Source organism: Corvus cornix, chromosome 3 (assembly GCF_000738735.6).
Source record: "Corvus cornix cornix isolate S_Up_H32 chromosome 3, ASM73873v5, whole genome shotgun sequence".
NCBI lineage: Eukaryota > Metazoa > Chordata > Aves > Passeriformes > Corvidae > Corvus > Corvus cornix.
In genome coordinates, this window is record NC_047056.1 from 60,478,899 (window position 1) to 60,492,735 (window position 13,837).

The 13,837-nt window shown below is 35.3% G+C and overlaps 1 protein-coding gene across 2 annotated transcripts in view; it reads right to left on the bottom strand.

Moving 5' to 3' along the window:
* The window catches only part of LAMA2 (laminin subunit alpha 2), a 345,535-nt gene that overhangs the window by 188,809 nt on the left and 142,889 nt on the right, over positions 1–13,837 (bottom strand). The window lies entirely within an intron of this gene.

Below are 13,837 nucleotides of genomic sequence, written 5' to 3' on the forward strand. Positions count from 1 at the left end.
TCTGTTTCAAACAAGACCTTCATTTATTGTTAGATTTTTATGTGATAAAGGTTTTAAAGTTAGGAAGAATAAAGACCATTAAATCCAAAGACAGAGTTGAGGTACCTAGGCTACAGGTTGCCTGAGGTTAGGAAAGTATGTGATGAAGTATCATTATATCCTTACCAGCTTCTTACACTCTTCCCTTGGCACTTGTTGGCAATTGCAATTAAGCAGGCTGCTGGGTTGGATGGACTTTCCTCTGGTGCAGTTTAGATATTGTTATGTTCTCAAACTTTGTCTTTCCCTAGGAAACATACTAATGGTTTATGATTCTATGTAAAGAACTGAGAAAAACCTTTGTTTTGGTGTCATACTAATGTAATAATAGCTACATACTCAGAAGGTGATATATTAACATATATCTCTCTGTTTTCTCTGAGGAAAAAAATAAAGCTACTTGGCAAGACTTGCTCTAAACCTGAATCTATGACCTCCCTCTCTGAGGACAAACTCTTCTTCTCAGATCTGCAGGATGAGTCCTGTTTGCGGTTTACTGGTTTATTACAGATTGTGCTTCCATTTCTTTTCAGTATTGCAGGTGAAAGCTCTTCAGAGCCACAGCTGAATGCTTTATACTGATTCACAGAACACCTAATATAGATCAAGATCAAAGATCTGTAATAAGAGAGCAAATATATGTTAAGTATGCCCAATACTGATTAAGATCAAATAGGAGAATTTTTGCCTTAGTAATTTTAAAATAGAAAAAATCACCCACAAAAATGACACATACTTAAAACTACTCTTCATTTTCTGGCTAGTCAGCCAGATGAGAATTAGATCACACGTAAGCATGGACCTACACTCTTCCTAGTTACAATCCCCTTCTGAATTCCACCTTTTCCTTTCTTCCCTCCCTAAAAACAAAGAATTCAGTGAGCTCATGTGATATTTTTAGACCAGTTTTTAACAACATAATTGCCTCTAAAGCTTGCAGCAATTTGAATTTCCCTGTGGTGAATTGACACAAAAACTAACAAGGAATAAATAAAAAAGTTAGCTTATTAATTAATAAAGAGAAATTACTAAAGGCCCTCATAGAGCTTACCATGACAAAGCAGCCCTATGGACAACTCTAAGAGAATTGGGAAGTTTGAGATCAGTGAACATGCCATATACCCCCGTAGTTGGAGCTACCTGCCTTATGGGGTGGTTTTATGCTGGCTTCTAATGGGATGCTGAATGCTGTCCCAAGCAGATGTACTCATCAGGGTAGCTCAAGTCACTGAGTATTCACATTTCTCTTCATTTAGCCAGGATAATAAAGCACACCAATTACAAAATGTTTGCTTAATTGCTATTGCCATACTGCTGGGATTTCTATTTAAGATTCTTTGTACATAGAAGAAAAGAAACTATTTATGGCATTTTGGGCAGTATTCAGGCTATTTTTTTTCCCACTTTCACTATTTCATATAGACCATATATACGTGTTTCTAGTGAAGTGGTTAAGAATGCTTTTGATACTCTGGTCAAATTTTCCTGAAGGTCCCAGATTGCCCAAAGCACATGCACAGTTAACTAGGATGTGTACATAAATCTGTGATACTGATTACACATTTTTACCGACTGAGTTAATGAATAAAATTTAGTTTTAGTGTCCCTCCTATTACTCATTCATTTGGTATTCATTGTTTTAGCACTGACCATAATGATACCCATTAGGTTTTAAAATGGATGTCATTTATCCTTCCATAAGAATTCCATCATAATTCAGCAAGACAGCAATATACTCATTATGATGGATCTTTTCATTAATAAGGTGAATTTGTATCCACATTATCCAATATATCTGCTGTATTCAAGCATTAATTAACATCCACTTATTTTAAAGTGGTAGTCACTACTTGCCTAAAGCAAAATAAATCCTGAATTGTGAGATTAAATTCACCACATTCTTCAAGCAAAGTGAAGACATTTCAGTAAATACCCAGTGTTTTCAGTGCTTTATGAAATGCTGCAGCAATAGCATACATGCTGTAGTAGTTATGAAAACTGGGCTTCCCCACGTTAGAAAGCAGCATGCTGTTAACAGGCAAGAAACTCTGGGACATCATTTTCAAAGACATGGTTGACTGCAGTCACTTTGCAGTTATTTCTGGTGCTGCTCTGAGCATGCGGAACAATCTCAGGTACCTCAACAGAGAGTGAGAGAGTGGCTTTTCAGCTCTCTGAAGATTTTCATATTTGAAAATGAAACTAAACTTGCATTGTAGAAATGTCAGAAGGACTTCAACAGGTCAGATCAAAATCTCTTTAGACTAAGGCTTTCTCTCCAAACACAAGAAAAATTTCATTATGTTACTAAGAAAATAATCTGTCGTCTTCCTCTCAAAAAGCCCTGGCTTTCAAACCAGCCCAAATTTTTGTATTTGAAAAACACCGTCTTCTGCTTTGTCACAGTGCAGAATATCACTACATGTTCTAAATATCTTTTATGCATAAATGGATGTAAATTAGCAAATTTTAAATTGAAATAAAAAAAAAACCCATGCAAAATACATACAGGAAACCTACATAAGAATTTAAATTAGATCTTCTGTGTTAAAAACACCAGTAATCTTTTGAAGAAAACAAAGCAATACTTTTTAATGGATCTACTATAAGTTTTTACTTTAGCTGCTTGTCATAAAACATTTCATAGATCTATAGAAAAACCATTTTCTAAATGCAGCATTTAGCCAAACAAAGCACCAAAAGACACCCTGAAAGAACTATCTTGTAAAAATCGTGAGAGCAAGTCAAAGGTGCATTACATTTTAGAACATATTATATGTGATCAGAATAAAGTACAATACATCTACAGATAATTGCCCAGAATTATCTTATTTCTCAAAAGCAAGTATTTAAAAAAAAAAACAAAAATCCTTCACAGTACTGGGAAACAAAGTTGACAAAGAAGCTAAATAATGATTTACAGGAAAAGTACCTCAAGCTAAGTTATTCATATTTGCCTGGAATAATACTCTCATAGATGGCCAAGTATATAAATGGCAGACTGAAAGCACACTGTAGTCAGTAATAATATTTATAAACACATATAACTTAGGTAAAAAGCTCCTGCTTTCATTATTTTAACTAAAGTATGTGAACCTCGTAACCTTTTTTTCCCCACAAAAACGTGCACTGAAAGTTTGGAAGCTTTTGTTTTACGTAATTTCGTCTGTAACTTTCAGAAAAACATCAGATTTGTAATTCAGTAAATTGAATTAAGAAATGTGTTTTGTCATACATTTTCAAAAAGGTTTCACAGTTTGATGAGGTCACCCCTGAATGGTGAATGCACTTCTATTTGATTTAAAATTGAGACAGAGCAGGGACAGTCACGAGAGACTCTGAGATTAGGAGAGTTCTTTTGCCTATCCCACATCTTTCAGCTATCATTTATTTTCCTTGAATATTGCATGCAAAAGGATGTTTTGTTTCATGGAGCTCTGGGAAGGCCTGGTAATGAGTCTGGCGATTTACTGATAAAATCATCTACTTGATCATACCTATGGTGGGAATAAGAGATTTTGAGTTATCCTGGAATCATTAAGATTTGAAAAGACCTCTGTGATGAAGATCATGCATCAGTGTAAGGCTGCCAGGTCTACCACTAAACCATGTCTCTAATCACCACATCTTACACGTTTTTGAACACTTCCAAGGATGGCAATTCCACTGCTTCCCTGGGCAGTTTGTTCCAATGCTAGACCACTCTTTCAGTGAAGAAATATCTCCTAATATCTAATCTAAACCTCCTCTGGCACAACTTGATTCTCTTTCCTCTTGTCCTGTTGCTTGTTACCTGGGAGAAAAGACCGATGGCCACCTGTTTACATCCTCCCTTAAGGTGGTTATAGAGAGCAGTAAGGTCCCCCTGAGCCTCTTCTCCAGGACAAACAATTCCAATTTCTTACCAAATGTTAGAACTTTTCTACTACTGGAAGAAAATTGCTGTGACATACCCTCAAAGGCAAACTGCAGTTCCTCAGCCTTCTCCATTAATGCCGAAGAGGCTCACACTTTCCAAATTCTGAAACAAAGTATCTCTCTCTGAAGTTGCTAATAGAAAATTTGAGAATGTTTAGTGGAAAAAGCCTAACCAATATTTTAATGAAGCCGTGTCAGCTAGCTTTAACAAAAACTTGAGAGTTTTTTGAGAAAAGTTGACTTGATCATTCTTGTATTTAATTTTCTGTGGTTTATCTTATTTGGCTATTTTTATTCTCTCTCATCCTTTGTGTTATACATACATGTTTTTGTTCAACAGATGAGACACATGTATAAAGTGATTTTTATTCCAATGTATGGGTATATTTATCACATATTTGATATAAAACAAAAGACACGGGACAGTGACAAAACTGGATTTTTGTGCATCTACCTAAACTGAGCTAATACATCATCTATGAAAGAGAGGAAAAATTCACAGGGCTGCATGGCACAGAAGAATCTCAGCAATGAAACTGTAGAAAGCTCTTTCTCAAAAGGACTTTTCATCACAGCAGACTAAACAGAATTAGCTCACACGTTCAAGTAATAAGACACAGCTGACCAAACAATGTATCTATTGCTTTGATTAGCTTGAACAGCATCTGTTGTTACAAATCTACTTACTAAGTTAAAAAATGCGGTTTCGGTCCACCAGTTTTATTACTTGTGACTGCTAAGGTTTATTGAAATCTTCTTGCCGTACAAATAGAATACTGATCTATTAGTTTAAATTTCACTTTTTTAACTTTTCCATCTGTTTTTTTTTTTTTAACTTGGCAAACATTTAAAATTTCTAGATATATGTACAGCTCTCTATTGTTGCATTTAATTTAAAAAATGTAAGAAGAAAAAGTTCTTCTCTATTACGACAGACTTTGATCATCTGAGCTTCAAATAACTTCAAAGTAAATGAAACACTGTGTTATGGTTTTTCTGGAGCACGGAAGATACTATATTGATAGAAAACTACAGATTACTATTCACTGTATTTATATCCATTAATATTTCTGCAATCAAGCTAGCTAGTTGGCAAAGCAAACTTAGAATAGTGTAAGTTTTCCCTTGGTAACTGCATGGTCAAGTATGTGCTGCAGTGAGGCAGAGCTCACCAGGACACAGGTCAGGAAACCTTCTGGTATGAGACATACTCAGTAAGAGATGCATGGATATGGAGAGGATTGCTGTACTGACTGGCTAATTGCATTGCTTAAACTGTTTCATTTAAAGGACTATTCACTCCAGGTCACACCTTCAGAGCAGACTGGAGCTATCTTATAGATAACTGAGACACAGTTTAGGAATATACAAAGCCATTTCTCTTCTGCAATTTCATTTTAAAAATTGAGTCATAACCAAAATCATCTTTTAGGATGTTAGACTGAAGAGATAAATCTCTGGCACTGTTATTTTTAATTAAAAAACACACTTGAAATCCTTTAAAAAAAAAAAAAAGCCTAGAAGAAAACTGACACAGAAAGTTGTTAAAATGACTGCCTTCACTGTGAAAAATTTTCCTATCTCTAAAAAGACCTAAACTAGCCAAGGAATTGATCCAGAAGTGTCAAGTATTTAATGATATTTGATACTTAACGTTTCAAAAGCTTGTAATAAAATAATGAAAAATATTGATAATGTTTCAGCTCTTCTATCTTGCCCATTTTTCTGAGGAAGTTAGCTCTGGAAAATAAAGTGATAGAGCTAAGAGGGCCAAACATACATCACACTCTGCAATTAGAAAAAAAAAATATTGACCTGTATCACAACACAGAATGCCTAAAAACTGAAAAGATACGTAAGATACCAATCAGAAATTCATCCAGCCATCTCAGGAGACAGAGTTGGTACTGCATTTATTGTCAGAAACATTCCAGCAAAATATGGAATGTTAAGGCAGGCCCATTAAAAAACCCAAGAAAACCACAAAACAACCCCACCAAAAATAAGTCCAAATACATTCATTTGGGTAAAGCAATCATCTGTCTCTACTCATGCATGCCATCTGCTCTCACTGCTGCCACTCCTGTCAATCTGAAGTTGATAGGTAATGGCCCTATGATTCAGGGAAACTGCTGAAGTGTGTACTCAGGCTTCAGTTTGAGAGATGGGTTCATTTATCATCACAATAAGCTATTACCATTGATAGGTCACAACACATTGAAGAGACAGTCAGTCTAATTGGCTCAATTCAGTTAGCTCTGGATGTGCCTCTAGGAGACGAGCACTGCTTTGCAGGTAGTGTTCCATCATCCAACAAACCACTTGTTTAATAATTCATTGCAGATCAGGTTAGGGTTCTAGCACATGATTATCCCCTCAATATGCCAAATATTGAGGTCTTAACCCTTTTGTACATTGGGTCAAAGAAGAAAAATACAAATTTATTCTATAGTTATGGTAATCCTTACTTCTAAACACTTACTGAATATTTAAAATTCCCACTTTGTAAATAAATCTATTGTATTAAGCTATGGTCTCTCTCTGCAAAATAAAATCTCTTTCGCCATCATTCTCTTCCATTAAAGATCATCTTACAGTATGCAAACTTACTAGGAAAGTAATGTAAATGTAAAGTAATGGATCTCATTTTGCCTTCTAGAGATTTAACAAAGCAGTGTGAGTCCATTTAGAACAGTCAGGGTAGATGAGACATGGAATAGTGTATATGAGACACAGGACCTACAGGATTTAAAAAAAGGATGCTTCACACCCTGTTCAGGTATTAGATCAAAGCATGATACTCAGTATTAATATGCTTAGAATGATGACTCTGTGAAAACATAAGTTAAAATGAAGCAAATAATTCAAGCTTCTGATCACTATTGTGCTACTTTTTTTATCAGTTCTGGTTACCATTTCACTATTCAATTCCTTGGATGTATATTACAGCCAATATGGTTACTGCTTCCCATAAACTAACACAAATTTTAAAAAGCAGTACTTTGTGTACACTTTGAATATCAGTTTGGGTTTTCTTTCATTAATGATGTCTCAATTGAATTTGTACAGTTTTCAACCATTTATACCACTTCTACATCTTCTGTACTCTTTTTAGTAACGCTGCCTTGTTTATTAAAAATCAGTGGCTCCTGCCAATATTTTGTTTTACAAACACAACACCTTTTTGTAAATGACAAGAGATGTAAAATGCTGTTAACCAAGGTAGTTGGATTAGGTCTCCCAGATCTATGAATTGATTAAAAATTCCCTTAACACCCATACAATAAAATATGAGTCCCATAAATTCACATACATAGACTTCCTAATTGCATGTGTACATGGGTGATTAGCACGTGGATTTGGGCATCTGTGCTACACCTGTTCAGTTTTAAAAGTTCTTAATGACACAAGGTAGTTAGTCAACCAAATTTAGGCATCAAAACTTAGTTTCTAAGGACACATACATAGAAAAGCAAGGCTAATTCCTGTATGTAAAATGGAAACAACAGAATTTATCCATCTTGTAGAGAAGCTGCATGTAAAGACAATTTTGAGATTGTCAGATGCTACTGAGCGTGTCAAACTTCAAAAACAATATAGCACAGATTGAAAATACAACAAATGGTTTGTGCTAAAGGCTGTTTCCCTTGTGCACCACCAGAAATTCTCAGTATTTCTGCCCTGCTGCATACTGCCTTTTTGATGTGGAAGGCAAAATTGAACACCACAAAATTACAAAACTGAAGCTCAGTGGCATCATGCAGTGTTACTAATGAGTTATATAAACTCAACAATTTCAATTACATTCTATTTCAAGATTTTGTAAATCATTTAAATTTTAAGTAAATTGGGGGGAGGCAGGTAAATCAAACAGAAATAGCAGTTTATTTATTCATAAAGGGAAATCTAGAAACTAAACCTAACACCATCTCTTCATGGCTCTCAACATTTTGAGAGTGACCTTTCAGTATTTCTCAAATATACCCTTTTGGTGATGGGCATAAATTCCTTCATCACGCTCCTGGTGTAACCCAATATGAACTAGATGTCTGGACTATAAATTCTCTCTGATTAATCTGAGTAAAACTTGATTAAACACTTTACTTACAGGTACCCTGTGATAAGCAAGGAACTCTAAATATAGTTTTCAAAGCAAACACTTATTTGCTGATGAAGTATTTAGCATGCAGAGGAATGTATATAAGAGGAATTAAATACAAGAAGAACAAAACCTCTATGCATCCTCCCTTTCATAAATACCAGTTTTCCTTTGCAGTCGTTAAATAACCACTCTTTGATTTAGCTATTTTAAATTCTTCCCAAGTCAAAGACTTTTAAAATTTTTCTTCTGCTTTTTCAGATCCTTCAGTATTTTAGTATTGGGAATCAAAGAAATGGAAGAGTAAGACTTTGCAAGCTGGAAAGCATATTCCCCCCATTTACTTCCTTCTTCATTATTTCCTAACACCCCAAAGTGCTCTCTCTCTAACATTCCCTTCCCTTCTTTTGTGAAACTGCTTTATTTCCCGCTTGTTTCACCATTTTTCAACTGCCTCTATTGATTGAAACCCTTGCCTTCAAGGCAGACTTGGGTAAGCAGGTAACACAAAGGACATTTGAGATTTATGAAATAATTTCACTCACACTAAATTTCCTCTTTTATCTAGGGTAGTGTAAGATGATTTTAGCACTACGAAATTAAATGTAACATGGGATATATGAAATACTGCAGTCAGTGGACTCAGCTAGAGTTTGAGCCCTGTTTCAACCCATTTCCGAGGCGCAAAGAGGCCGTAACAGTCTACTGGGCATCCTTAGTTTCCTTGTAATCACAATAATGGCTGTACATGAACTGTCCCAACAGGCTACCCAAACATCATTAAAAGCATTAACGAGGAACAAAGTGTGCAAAATTTACTTATCTCTTGGTGGTTCTCTACAGTCATGGGTAGCTGAGCCCCAAGTAGGACACTACTAATATCGTTCCACTTTGTACTGGGGATTGAGGAAAATTTGGCAAGCCACAGCTGTGAAAGAATCCAGAGACCTACCCCTGTCCATTTCACGGTGCCAAGCTGAAAGAATACTTCAAAGAAAAATAAAGAATCTAAACCAAATCATGAAATACAAATTAAGTAAACTTAAAGGAAGCATCAGTCAGATGGGGTTCAAATCCTTAAAATGTTTTGCTCTTCCCTTGGATGTCTGCTCTGTCTCATCTTTTCCATATCTGACTCTGCCAATTATCTCAATTTTTACAAGCTATATTGAAATAAGTGCTAATAAAATAAACCGCACATTTGGTATAAATTGAAGACAACTTCATACTGTTGACTGAGTCTGATTACCATGGTGACTTAGTTTCAGTCAGGCTAGTTTAGACTGTGATTTAAAATCAAACAACATTTTTTAGATTAATGTTACTTGTTATTAAATGAAAAACATACCAATAAACGAAACCATCTTTTTCTTAGAAGAATGCATTCCAGTATCAAAGACAAAAGATACTGAAGTGGCTGTCTTTATAAAATTTATTTTTTCTTTAGGTTTAAATGAATAATTTTAATTTTCTGCCAAGTGTTGTCTGTTGACTATTAAAAAAATTCCGAAATTTACAGTAACTCTAAATAACTTCAGGGGTGTTACACTGAATGGGTATTTCTTGCATACTACGTGCTGCTGGTGCCTATTACTGTTTTTTCTACAGATTTGGATAACATGCATATAACCCTACAAAATTGTTTTTGTTATGTTATGCCTAACACTTGAGGATCACATTCTCTACTCCGTTCCCAATTTGCTTTTGCAGGCTTGGAGATGTGCTTTATTACACATTCAAATCTGGGGCTGACGCTTTCATGTGCAGAAGGCATAAAAAAGGCAAATTCATCGTGAAGTACTGGCCTTACCACCACTGATGAAAATTCCCTCACAGAGTGAGCAGATACTTCAAGCACCTCTGCTACGTTACTGAAGGGTGACCTGCTTAAATTTGGACAACCCATATGCAGTCTTCTGCTGACGGCCTAAACTGCCCATATAACCAGCCGAAAGAAAGGGTTTTCTTACAAAGGCGTACAAAGAGAGATCATGCCAGCCCACCTAAATTTCACTGCTTCGCTTCCCTGACAATAAAAGTGATACAGACACATGCTTAAAAAAATCAGTCTGTTGGCTGAATTTAAGACACAGCTGAGTGTTGGAATTCTGCAGCTAGATTAATTTCATTTGGTCAAATAATTTCAAAACCAACTGATGGTAAAAAAGGTAGCTTCCAACTACAATTTAACTTGTACTTCATCCATTTACACCAAAAGGTATTATGTTAGATTGTTTTCCTTTTTGAAGCAGGTGCTAAAAGGAAAGGAGTTGTGTGTCTATTTAACTCTATCACGTCCTATGATCAAGAAAATCTTGAGATCTGAAACCATGACAATACTAGATGAAGCTTTCTGGGCTTAGATGCATTCATAATTTAGGCCAATTGATCCTGGCATTTCAGTTCCAGCTGATTATTGTATTATTTATGCTTCTTTATGTTTTGGGTCTCAACTCCATCCCTCTCCCCTAGGAGCCATAGACTGCAATTTGCTTGCATTATTCTGCCTTTTGTATCAGAATTGCCTAAGAAATGAAAACAAATGGAAGGAAATAAACATAAAAGCCATGAGGATCTAGTCTATGATTATTTTATTATTCAATATTTAACGCTATGAGGTATTCTAGACAGTCTGAAATAGATAATATGTCACCAAAAAAACTGCTCACTCTATCCCAATCTAGTTTTCCACAAGTAAAGTACTTTTAAAGGGCTGACAGATTTTTAGAATTTGTATGTATTGACTACAGGCTTATTACAGTGTCTTCATGTCTGGACTCAAAGAAACAATGACTTAGAGAAGTCAGCAAATAGGTAATTAGCAAATAGCTAATTATAAAATAGCAGGCAAAAATAAATGAAGTGACAGGGTCAAAAGGTCCACTTCATTTTCTGTATGCACAGACTACATAAAACTTTCAGCTGTTGTCTTTAACTAGAAGTCAGAGAAAGAACAATTATCTACCATATGGCTGCTTTAGGTCTGTAGAGTTGACAAATATGATGTCCTACAACTTTTCCAAGAGGTAACAAAGCTTAACATTCAAACATCTCTTGCTTTAATTTTCAACACTCTCTGGCTTGATGAAGGACCAGCTTATCTTAACCTTACTTACAGTGAATGGCATGTACATCATGCTGTACAACTTAAATGATTCCTGTAAAACAGGGTTGGATTCCAGAAACTTCTCAATCCAAGTCTGCCAGTATGCATATAGTGGTTTTGATTTCCATCATGTCTGCAGTTTGAGTAATGGCAGCATTAGTCTCTGCTCAAAACCCAGATGGAAGAGTTAGATGGGATGTATTGTGTGCTGTTCCTTGAGACTTAACAATGCCCAGAGATTTGAGTTCTAAGATGAACCCCACCTAAGGACTGAATTAACCTGCAATTGCTGACCAAAGGTAGTGCCCTAATCATCTGAAAAAGGCAGGCTAAATCTCCACCTTCAAGTCAAAGTTGGCCCTTGAAAGGAAGATAAAACTAGCAGCTGCAGAGAAAAAAATAAAGCGTGTAACCAAAGATGGATGTTTTCTCATGAAATTTCAAGTGGCTTCAACCACCTCTCATGTTTGTGTCATGGAGGGGTGAGGAGGGGTGTCATATGTTTACATGTTTTGAATATCATGTTTACTTTTGTCTAATTGTGAGGGACTTCTACTCATCATACAAATTATGGAATTGCTTTTTGATGAAGCATCAGAGGCAGAGTATATACATAATGTTAGACTTCTGAAATACCACACACACCTAACGCTTCTGCAGTGACTTTAAATAAACAAGTGTTTTGCATTATCCTGCTGAGTTGGATATCTGATTTTTAATTAATTTCATACTTCCTTTTCAGTGCTGTGATCAAATGTTATACTGTAACTCATAACACTTTCAGACAAATTCTTAAAATGTTTTAGCATGGACACATGTTTAAAAGAAACTTACAGATCTGTTGTCAAAACAATTTAAGAAACTGCTAACAAAAACTAAATGGAGTTTTCAAATACCTAAAATGTAATTAGAGTTTATAGAATAATGCAATTTTTCAGATACTAGAAGGTTTAACAGAGGACAAGTCCTTATGATTGCTGCAATCCTTAGTTCGGTAGGCTATGATAAGGTAGGCAGGCAAGAATATAAACTGTTTTATGATACCTACTAAAACCTTAATACTAGCCACTTTAAATCCATTCCCTCAAATTATCCACTAGATATTTTATTTCTAGAAATTAAATTCCTCCAGATTACTCCCAAATGTATTCTGAATCAAAAACAGTGGTCGATTTTGCAGTTCAAATGCAAATTACATGGCTTTTTGAAAAATTACCTGATTTTATACAACAATGTTTAAGTTCTGGTAGCAGCACATATATTTAGAAGACTAAAAGGGCATGGTGATGTTAGACTAATTTGCTCATGTTTTTGTCCCACTCTGACATAAACAAGAATCCTGTACCATCTACAGCCTATTGTTATTTATAATGTCTCCGAGACACAGTCAAAGACCAGTATCACATAGCCTCGTGTCACTCAGATTTAGATGAAAAAGAAAAAGCTGAAGGCTGTGCAGGGGCATCCTATTTATAATGTTTTTCTCCTCCAAAAGAGGCAGTTGGAGATGGATGTAAAACAAGCAGATAGCACACATATGTCAGTCAACATCGAAGAGGCACACACAGGACACGCCAATTTCATATTAAAAGAATTATTTGATAAAAGGTTTTGGAGCTATATTTGAAAACTAGGAAATGCAGAATGGTTACTACCTCTTGCTATTCAATTATATTTTGGGGAATACTATTTAAGAGCAATAATTTTAACAATATAAAGGAGAGGCAGCTTTCTGTGACACAAGGTTTATAAATTACAACAGAAGTGTACATCTTGGTAAAAGACTTCCTAAAATTTTTTCTGTGTTTCTTAAGACAAAAATTATTAGAGTTTGCACGCTTGAAATACCAATGATTCTGTAGCTAGCAGTTATTCTCAAGAAAGGATGTTTTTATCTAGATTCAGCTATTTGGTTTTATTCAGTTTCAGCTATTTAGAGAAATGTTTTATTGAGTTTACAAATAAGGACTCTCAATATTCTATTTCCATTTCCCTTTCCATAGCATAAATCATCTGGCCTAGGCATGCCATTATGACTACAGTTTATGTGATACAACATGACAGTTAAGATGTACTGTGGTAATTCGAGTGCTTTCAGTGTTATTGTAGTATCAAAAATTTATATGGTTCAGTTATTAAGGCAAATTGCTTCATTCATACAGCGATATCTGACAGTAACCACAAAGGACCTCCAAATTACACTAAAAAAATATCTTCCACATTCAAATAATTTGTGCATATTCCTACCATTATTTCACTCACTGACTAGAAGTAAGATGAAATTCTGTCAGGAAAAGTATCAGTTATTATTTCAGGGTAAGTTCACCAGACATGGAATATTATAGAAGAAACTCCCCCTTGCCCAGCCAAGTAAGCCTGACTCTCTTTAACAATTTATAGGCCATGAACAGGATGCCCAATTCTTCGGAATGAAGCTATTTAGTTTCAATGTGCTCACTTACCTTCTGTCATGTTGACTTTCAGCCAACAGGAAGAAATAAATAAATAAGAGGTTGACTAGCCTGAAGAGACTACAGAGGAAAATGTGCTCAAATACATCAGTGTTAGCGTTTCTGATAAGTTTTAGCATAATCAGGGTTACAGTAAATGGAAAGCTGCTAAGTTTTCTTCACATTTAAGACTCATTCAGTGTTCAAATCTACTCTCTGGGAAAA